Genomic DNA, 11,231 nt, shown 5'->3' with positions numbered 1-11,231 from the left:
AACGAAGAAAAGCCCAGGACCGGATGGGTATACAGCAGAATTTTACAAAACCTTTAAAGAAGAACTAATACCAATACTTCTCAAGCTACTTCAGGAAATAGAAAAGGAGGGAGAACTTCCAAATTCATTCTATGAGGCTAACATCACCCTGATACCTAAACCAGACAAAGACACTTCAAAGAAAGAAAACTACAGACCAATATCTCTAATGAACCTAGATGCAAAAATCCTCAATAAAATTCTGGCGAATCGGATACAAAAACATATCAAAAAAATTGTACACCATGATCAAGTAGGATTCATCCCTGGGATGCAAGGCTGGTTCAATATACGGAAATCAATAAATGTTATTCACCACATCAATAGACTTAAAAATAAGAACCATATGATTATCTCGATAGATGCGGAAAAAGCATTCGACAAAGTACAGCATCCCTTTATGTTCAAAACTCTAGAAAAACTAGGGATAACAGGAACATACCTCAATATTGTAAAAGCAATCTATGCTAAGCCTCAGGCTAGCATCATTCTGAATGGAGAAAAACTAAAGGCATTCCCTCTAAAATCTGGAACAAGACAGGGATGCCCTCTCTCTCCACTTCTGTTCAACATAGTTCTCGAAACACTGGCCAGAGCAATTAGACAGACGAAAGAAATTAAAGGCATAAAAATAGGAAAAGAAGAACTTAAATTATCACTATTTGCAGATGATATGATTCTATACCTAGCAGACCCAAAAGGGTCTACAAAGAAACTATTAGAGCTAATAAATGAATTCAGCAAAGTGGCAGGATATAAAATCAACACGCATAAATCAAAGGCATTCCTGTATATCAGCGACAAATCCTCTGAAATGGAAATGAGGACAACCACTCCATTCACAATATCTTCAAAAAAAATAAAATACTTGGGAATCAACCTAACAAAAGAGGTGAAAGACTTATACAATGAAAACTACAGAACCCTAAAGAGAGAAATAGAAGAAGATCTTAGAAGATGGAAAAATATACCCTGTTCATGGATAGGCAGAACTAACATCATCAAAATGGCGATATTACCAAAAGTTCTCTATAGGTTTAATGCAATGCCAATCAAAATCCCAACGGCATTTCTTGTAGAAATAGAGAAAGCAATCATGAAATTCATATGGAAAAATAAAAGACCTAGAATAGCAAAAACAATGCTAAGCAGGAAGTGTGAATCAGGCGGTATAGCGATACCAGACTTCAAACTATACTACAGAGTAATAGTAACAAAAACAGCATGGTACTGGTACCAAAACAGGCGGGTGGACCAATGGTACAGAATAGAGGACACAGATACCAATCCACAAAACTACAACTATCTTATATTTGATAAAGGGTCTAAAAGCATGCAATGGAGGAAGGATAGCATCTTCAACAAATGGTGCTGGGAAAACTGGAAATCCATATGCAACAAAATGAAACTGAATCCCTTTCTCTCGCCATGCACAAAAGTGAATTCAAAATGGATCAAGGAGCTTGATATCAAATCAGAGACGCGCCGTCTGATAGAAGAAAAAGTTGGCTACAATCTACAGTCGGTGGGGTCGGGCTCCAAATTCCTTAATAGGACACCCATAGCACAAAAGTTAATAACTAGAATCAACAAATGGGACTTACTCAAACTAAAAAGTTTTTTCTCATCAAAAGAAACAATAAGAGAGGTAAACAGGGAGCCTACACCCTGGGAACAAATCTTTACTTCTCACACTTCAGATAGAGCCCTTATATCCAGAGTATACAAAGAACTCAAAAAATTAGACAATAAGAGAACAAACAACCCAATCAACAAATGGGCCAAGGACCTGAACAGACACTTCTCAGAGGAGGACATACAGTCAATCAACAAGTACATGAAAAAATGCTCACCATCTCTAGCTGTCAGAGAAATGCAAATCAAAACCACCCTAAGATACCATCTCACTCCAGTAAGATTGGCAGCCATTATGAAGTCAAACAACAACAAGTGCTGGCGAGGATGTGGGGAAAAGGGTACACTTGTACATTGCTGGTGGGACTGCAGATTGGTGCAGCCAATTTGGAAAGCAGTATGGAGATTTCTTGGAAAGCTGGGAATGGAACCACCATTTGACCCAGCTATTCCCCTTCTTGGTCTATTCCCTAAAGACCTAAAAAGAGCATGCTACAGGGACACTGCTACATCGATGTTCATAGCAGCACAGTTCACAATAGCAAGACTGTGGAACCAACCTAGATGCCCTTCAATAGACGAATGGATAAAAAAAAATGTGGCATTTATACACAATGGAGTATTACTCTGCATTAAAAAATGTCAAAATCATAGAATTTACAGGGAAATGGATGGCATTAGAGCAGATTATGCTAAGTGAAGCTAGCCAATCCCTAAAAAACAAAAGCCAAATGTCTTCTTTGATATAAGGAGAGTAACTAAGATCAGAGTAGGGACGAAGAGCAGGAGAAGAAGATTAACATTTAACAGGGATGAGAGATGGGAGGGAAAGGGAGAGAGAAGGGAAATTGCATGGTAATGGAAGGAGACCCTCAGGGTTATACAGTGGAGGGGGTAGAGAGAGAGGAGGGGAGGGGAGGGGAGAGGTGGGGAGGGGGGAGGGGGGAGGATGGGAAAGGCAGCGGAGCACAACAGACACTAGTATGGCAATATGTAAATCAATGGATGTGTAACTGATGTGATTCTGCAATCTGTGTATGGGGTGAAGGTGGGCGTTCATAACCCACTTGAATCAAAGTGTGGAATATGATATGTCAAGAAATTTGTAATGTTTTGAACAACCCACAATAAAAAATTAAAAAAAAAAAAAAAAGAAATTTGTAATGTTTTGAACAACTCACAATAAAAAATTAAAAAAAAAAAAGCAGTCAGTAAGAATGTAAATTGGTATAGCCATTACAGAAAATACTATGGAGGTTACTCAGTTATAAATACAACTGATGTAATCCAGTAATCCTACCTCTTGATACATATCCAAAGGAAATAAAAATCACCGTCTCAAAGAAAAAAATAAATAAATAAAATAAAATAAAAAGACATAGACACACAATAAATAGCAAGTAAATGGACACTATGCATTAAATAACCAGATATATCAAATAAATAGGTACATTGCATATATTACTATATAAAGTAATAGGGAACAAAATGCAATAATGTATGATGCATCCATTTATTTGATATTGTATGCTTATTTCTTTCTAATACCTTTTGTAGTACATCTTGTTCACGTAAATGCAGATTATACATGTAAAATTGTCATTTTTTAAAAATTAATATGAATCTTATTTATTTTCCTCTTTTGAAGTCATCCATAAAATGACATATTAGATTAACATACAAAAACACCTAAATTCTCCAAAAACCACACGAGGCAATCTTATGCTATATTGCCAATGGGATACATTTTCAATGCCTAAATAGGAAAGAATCATAAAATTATTACTTTTTTTGAAAATGCAGTTGTAAATCTGTGGATTGATAATGAGATAGAAAATGTCATATAAATTTAAGGTCTCATATTTGCATCAGATTCATTGGGAGGAAGGGCATAGAAACCTTCACCAAATTGTTAGCTTAGCAAAAATAAATCAACTCTTTGTAGAAGTAGAATTCTCCGGAGAGATTAACCAAAAAATTTTAAAAATTTTCCTTCAAATAAAAAAATCAAAACAACAAATATTTATTACTTACCTACTCTGTAAAGCAGTTTCCCCCTAGATTTCCTTGGTAAATAAATATTGTCTATTTGGTGTGCTTTCAGATTCTGAATTCTTCACATGGAAAACGTCAAAATGTTTTTCCATAGTCCATAACCCTTTGTTTAGGTTGTCTGCTTTGTAAAGTCTATTTCCATTTCAATCTTGTGGCATGCTTTGCTCTTGTCAATATTTCAATTTCTGAGGATGCTTAGAGGTTGTTTCTGTGCAATCTTAGAAAATATAGAAAGTAAACTGAACATAAATCTTAATGGCTATAGCAATAGGAAGACAGCAAGTTGAAATAAGTTTGAGGTCATACCCTTGCAAGTTTGAAGCCTACTTCTGGCAATTATTAGTCAAGTAATCTAGGGCAAGTTGGACCTCTCTCGGCTTGAATGTCTTCCACTGTAAAATGGGATGCTTTATTTGATCAGTATATAAAAAAAGAAATAATGTATGTCAAAGGTTGTTGTTTAAATGGGGTTTAACAACTGGCAGCTATTATGAAAGACAAACACAGTCACTTAAAATCTGCATTCTTTATACTTTCTCTTGCATCTTTGTTCAAATAATTCAAACAACTGAAAGAAGACCTTTTATTAAGACATAAATAATTATTTACAGCTTGTATTTTCAGCTATCATGTCCATTTCCTTCAAGTCTTTAAATTGTTGCTATTTCTGTAAAACCACTGAATTTTTAAAAAATCTGATAATATTTAGAAAATTTGCAATCTGATCAACAAGTATTCTGGCCAGCAAGCATTTAGTTCTTAAAATCTACTTGTGTTTTTAAAATATATATAAATTATTTTCTCAGGTGGTTCAGTCACAGGAATGTAAAGCTGATGTATTTTGGTACAGGTGCATAGTGTAGTGGAATAAAACATTTTGTTTTTAAATTTTTTCACCACTGAATATAACTTCCTCAGTATTGCAGTATGGGAGTTGAACTTAATTTTGTCAGTTATTGTTCCGAGTTGGATATGTAGTATCCCCCAAAAAGCTCATGTATAAGACAATGCAAGAATATTCAGAGGCAAAACAATTCAATTATAAGAAATGTAACCTTATCAGTAGATTAATCCACTGATGGATTATCTGGGTGGTAATTGTGGGCATGTAGGGTATGACTAGAGGAATTAGGTCATTGGGGATATGACTTTGGGGTTTGTATTTTGTCCCTGGTGAGCAGAGCTCTCACACCCTCTCTGCTTCATTGTTGCCATGTCCTCTGCCATGCCCTTCCACCATGAAGTTCTGCTTTACCTTGGGCCCAGAGTTATGGAGTGGCTGTCTATGAATGGAGACCTCTGAAGCCATGAGCCGAAATGAACCTTACCTCCTTTTCATTTTTTCTTCTCAGGTCGTTCAGTCACAGGAATGTAAAGCTGACTAATACAGTTACCATCAGTATCTTTCTCTTTAAGTGTAATAATTTGAGCAAATCAATCTCTTTCATTTGCATTTTCAGCCTTCCATATTTCTTCCTCTTTTCCCTACCTTTCTCCCAGATGTCCTGGGGTATGTGAGAGTGGGAGGTACAGATCAGTTCATATGGTTTTGTTGTGAGGAGAAAGGGGACTCAAATATGCAAGTGAGAGTCCTTGTGCTGTCCTCTGGCTCCACCATAAGGTTGGTGGTTCAGCCTGATCCCCAGGCTTATGTTGAAGTGATCTCAGAATTAGCCGGTTTTTGAAGCATCAAGCTGGTTTGATAAAATCACTTGTAGACTTTAACCTCCAATCATTAAGTCTCTGTACTTGGCAGCCTCTTTCATCCACTAATCCTTTCATTAGAAGTTCCACTGGTCCATATAGGAACTTAAGAAGTTATTTCTTGGAATTAGGAATTTCAATTAGTCAGGAAGTTTTGTTAGGTTTTGCTGCATAACAAATTATCCCCAAATTTCACAGCATAAAACATGATTCTGTGGGTTAGGGATTTGAGAAGGGCTCAGTTAAGTTGTTAACATACACAGTTTTTTATACGTTCAATCATCTGAAGGCTCAGTCAGGTTGGATGCTCACATGGTAGTAGCAGATGACAATTGCTGTTGTCTGGAAGCTCATTTGGGACAGTCCCCTGGAGCACCTCATGGCCTCTCCATGTGTTTGGACTTCTTATAGCATAACTGATTTGGTTTAAAGAGGGACTATCTGAAGGGCAAGGTTTCCAAGAGGATAAGTATAAGCCAAGTTTTTAAAAAAATGTCTTTCTAAGCCATTTATACAGTAACTAAAAAAAAAAAAAAATGAAAGTAGCTAACCAGGGGATTTCCTTTAGATTATGTTTCTCCCTGTCAGTCAATCCTACATCTTTCTGTTCAACAACAGTTGGCATTGAACATGTGCCACTTTCTCATTAAGATTATGTTTAACTTTCCAAATTAACTAGATGGCTTGTTTTTTATTTTTAAGGGGAATTATTTGCCTATCAAACCATTTGACAATTTTGGGTGATATTTTCTTTCTAGGTTATTGACCTGTTTAGATTTTTTTTTTTTTTTGGCTTGTTGAATATTTTTTTCTCAGAAATGTATCCTTTGCATTGATATTTTCAAATTGACATCACCAATCTTTTTGACTGTGCCCTTTGTACTTTAAAAGCAGAACATAATTAAGCTTTAAGATGGAAGATAAATTTAACTACTTTCATGGATTATCACTTAAAAATACATTTAAACTCTCTTTTTAAACTCTCATTTTGAAAGTTAATCTGTTAATTGAGAATCATTTTCATATCCACACTCTTCCCCCTGCCATGTAAGATTCATTGTGAGATGGGCATGAGCCCTTGGGGGCCAAGGATCAAATGATACAGTTTAGATCTGGAATGTCCCCCAGAGATTCATGTGTTGAAGGCATTATTGGGAGGTGATGGAAACTTAAAGAGGTACAGCCTAGTTAGAAGAGGTGGTTCACTGGAGGCCACCTTTGAAGGGTATGTTTTGTCTCTGGACCCATTCGTCCTGTCTATAATTGGTACAAGATGTCCTCCACCCAATGGACTGTCCAGCAGAGCAAAGCTCAGCCAGGCTCACTCCCCATATGAATACCAAGACACACCCTCTCCACAATTGCAATGGCCCAGAATAGCCACACTTCTCAGAGAAAAGGACAAGAGCACTGCTCTCAGTGGAAGATGAGAAGAGGAGAGAGATCATCCCACTTGTGATTAGGAGCTGAACCAAAGAACTTTAAAATCAGCCTGGACGGAGAAAATAACTAATCTCCCTATTATTGGGATGCTTTACCCCCCACTCTTTAATCTGTGCTTGCCCACATACCACTGGTCACCAACACCTCTTCGGTTCCTATAGGAAACCAATATATGATATTCTAGAAAAATTTTCAGGAACACTATTCCTTCCTCAGCCTTTTTGGATCCTTCTACCACATTTGATTCTGCCTTTCTTATATTCTGCCTTTTCTTATCTTTTCTATATTTTCTCTGAACTTGACCTAGATACTTAGAACCCCAGATTTTGTGCTCTTTATACTTTTGGCCATTTGGACCTTGGCTATCCTGCATAATTTTGACTTTTCCTGCTCTTACAGCCTCGGTGTCTCTGCCCTACATGAAGCCCTAGCTCAACTCCTGTCCCTTGGGAAGTGCCCAGATCAAGCTACATTCCCATCTCTTCTCACCAAAGGGAAGGGAGATAGTCAAACCCTGAGCCTATGGCAAAGTCTACATTATCAATGCAACTGTGCTCATCCAGTTACTCAAACCCTACCCCTAGGATCCTCTTCTCAAGTCCATATGAATCCATTTTCTAAACCATACTAGTTTTCTAGAAATTTCAGAGGAAGAATTAACCATCTCCCTACCCCATTCCCGGGCTGGGGATTGAATCCAGGGCCTTGAACATGCTAGGCAAGAATTCTACCACTGAGCCTTACCCCTAGTCCAAGAATTAACTTGTACTCTGCTCTCAAGGTGAAAAACAGGCTCTGGCAATGAGAGTTCAAACTTATGGGCATAAGACACACCCTTACCTGTTCCTTTGAGTACCTGATATGGATTGAAAGGGTCCCTCTTGCAAATCCTGAAATGCTCATCAGTTAATGGAAAGAAGGCCCAGAGGACTACTATACCCACACAAGATTAAATTACAGATTAATTCCAAAACAGAAAATTGGATCACCTCATCCTGAGAAATCAGAAGTTCCTGCTGAGATAGCATGACAATTTCTTTTGGCTTGTTCAGAACCTACAAAATGCAAGTCAGCCTCAAGGACATGGCACAGGTTTCTTTTCTTGGACCTAGCTGCAATGCATCCACCCTGCCCATCAATTCCAGAAGAGTCTGCTCGGCATCACCCTAGACAGGGTATCTCCCAAGGCCTAGACACAAAGCTCCATCATTTAATCACATAGTTCAGAATAACAACATTTACTATTTATTCAATAATTGCTTTGAAGAACTAAGTACATTTAAACTTACACTTATTCTATATAGAAGGTGTTATTTTTCTTATTTTATATTTGAAGGACCTGAGTCAGAGAAATTGAGCCCACAGACACACATTAAGTGGTAGAGCTAGAATTTTATCCATTCTATCCATGGTGTGTGCTTTAATGTTTCCATCAGTGTTGGGTGAAGACCCATTTTTGCCAGGAAAAAAGTAGTAAAGAAAGAAAAAAGAGCTTTTTGATAACAAAAACTTATAAGTAAAAGCTACAGTAAGTTGCTAACTTGGAACATTAACTTATTTTATAACAGGAATAAAGACATATGCAAATTACACATCTTAAACAATAATCTATAAATCACAAAATGACACTATAAATTATTCTACTTAACTTAGTATGATGAAAGTTATTTAAATAATATAGATCTGCTGGGGAGCATATGATGAATTAAATATTATCATACAGCAAATTTTGGTGTTTTAGGTATGTCATTTGGCAGTTGCTTATAGGAAAATCATGGGCCCAAAATAAAACTGATGCAAATACACAATGATACTTACTCAATAACTAAAAGTCATTTATAATTAATCATAAGCATACTTAAATATACATTTATGGTCATTAAAAGCCAAATAGCAGAAACTGAAAACAATCATTATCACAAGGTAACACACTGATACCTCACTGGAAAGAAAAGGGCCTTCCTGATGTGGTCAGAATTCCAACTCTTTGTCTATGGAATTGCAAGTAGGTGCTTTGAACCATAGCAAGACAGCCTGAATTCTTAGTAGAATGTTTTGATATCTCAAATCTTACCACACTAATGGCTGACTACCATATGTCTACTTAAGGCCTCTTTACCCTTGGTTTGAAAATAAGCCTGGACTTAGGTAGCTATTAGAAGTTCTCTACTCTTAGGGGAGACAGAACAATAGTTTAATAACTACAAACAAAAGCTTCTGAATCATCTTAAGGTTTTGAAATGGGAGCATTTGAGAAGAGACTTACACAATCTCAGGTCTAGCATTATTGAGTAGATATTTCCCCAGTGGAGTGAATGGTACTACATATTAGACCAAAAACCCTTATTAGAGGAAAAAATGACTTATTAATTTCATAGCAGGTGCTTAATAAATAATTGCTTAATAAATATATTTTTTTCAAAGATTTTTTTTAGTTGTTGATAGACCTTTATTTTATTTATTTATATGCAGTGCTGAGAATTGAACCCAGTGTCTCACACATTCCAGGCAAGTGTGCTACCACAACCCCAGCCCACTTAATAAATATTTTAATGGCTGTAATTACCATTGATAAATATAGTTGTTTGAACTTCCAAAATAAAATTTCATTATCAAATTTTGCATGATTAGAAGATAGCCATGCATATTCTTTCTTTGCTCTCATAAGCTTTGAATTCTATCAATGTTCCAGGAACTAGATCACCTCTAAAATAATACACATTATTTGTCTTTAATTCTGTGATTATTAATGCCACTTTTGAAAACCAATCTGATGTTGCATGTAGATCAATACTATTTGTAAATTGTGGATGTTCTTAGGTGAATAGCTACTCTAATTTTTGTTACAGTTGAATTTATTACTGTATAATAATGCCAATTTTAAAAGACAATCTACTGTATGCTTGGTTAATAAGAACTGCTTTTCTTAATGTGTGTCATACCTGGAGGAGCACCCTGAACCTACCTAACTACTGAGAAACCCATCCAGAATCATCTGGATGTTTCCATTAAACACACACACACACACACACACACACACACGACTTAATTGAAACATCATAATTGTAGAATGTTTGAATTTTTAAATTGAAACAGACACTAGTATGGCAATATGTAAATCAATGGATGTGTAACTGATGTGATTCTGCAATCTGTGTATGGGGTGAAGGTGGGAGTTCATAACCCACTTGAATCAAAGTGTGGAATATGATATGTCAAGAAATTTGTAATGTTTTGAACAACCCACAATAAAAAATTAAAAAAAAAAAAAAGAAATCTACATTTTTGTGGTTTCATCCTTTAACTAAATATGTAATAAAACAACTGCCAAAAAGACTTTAAAAATTTACAGTCATAGATAGATCTTTAAATTTTATGTTTATAAAATATCAAACCATCTTCTCCTTTCTCTGAAACTTCTGTAAGAGTTAATAAATATATATTATGAACTTACTAATAACTGATGGCTAAAAGGCAGCTTGCTGTTATGAAGAATTTTACATGCAAATTAATATTTAAAATTCATATCTTGTAAATTGTAATATCAATGAAACTTTCCTTGTTGTGAGTACTTGACACTTTGACCCACTGAAAATATATTGAACTAATTGTTACATACTTCAGCAGATTATTTCAATTGAATATGATCCAGAGGCAGCAAGGGCACCGATTCTAGACATTAATCTCACAATAAAAAGCCAGAGATATAAAATATCAATGGGGATAATTATATGTAAAATTTTAAATATCACCTCTTTTTTGGTGACTATGAAAAATATATTCAGTATAGCTAAAATAATTGGTTTACATGTCTGATCTTTCATTTGACATAGCCTGGGGGAGGAGTCAAGAGGTGAGATAGTCAACCCTCGAGTCCAGTCAACTAAACAGATATTTAGCACCCACTCTCTACCAGGCTTGATGCCAAGTATTGCAAAGAATACAAAATGGATAATATACTGTCCGCCATTAAGAATTTTATAGTCTACTAAGGAGAAATGACGTGGTACAATTTCAATACTAATTTAAATAAATGTTTTATTTAAAATGATTGAGCCAGGCATAGTGGCACATGCTTATAATTCCAGTGACTTAGGAGGCAGAGGTAAGAGGACTGCAAGTTTGGGGCCAGCCTCAGCAACATGGTAAGATCCTGTCTCAAAATTAAAAAGAAAAAGAAAAAGACTGGGAATGCAGTTCAGCAGTAAAGTGTCCCTGGGTTCAATTACCAGTACTAGTCTATCAATCTATCAACAGACCACAGTGACTTTCAAGAGGGTTGTCCTAACTTGTATCACTGAGAAAATAAGATGCTTTAAAGCTTATTTTCATTGATAGAGATTAGTGGTGTGGAG

This window comes from Marmota flaviventris, chromosome 6 (assembly GCF_047511675.1).
Source record: "Marmota flaviventris isolate mMarFla1 chromosome 6, mMarFla1.hap1, whole genome shotgun sequence".
Classification (NCBI taxonomy): Eukaryota; Metazoa; Chordata; class Mammalia; order Rodentia; family Sciuridae; genus Marmota; species Marmota flaviventris.
The sequence above is the reverse complement of the archived record's forward strand: the minus strand, read 5'-3'. Positions refer to the sequence as shown.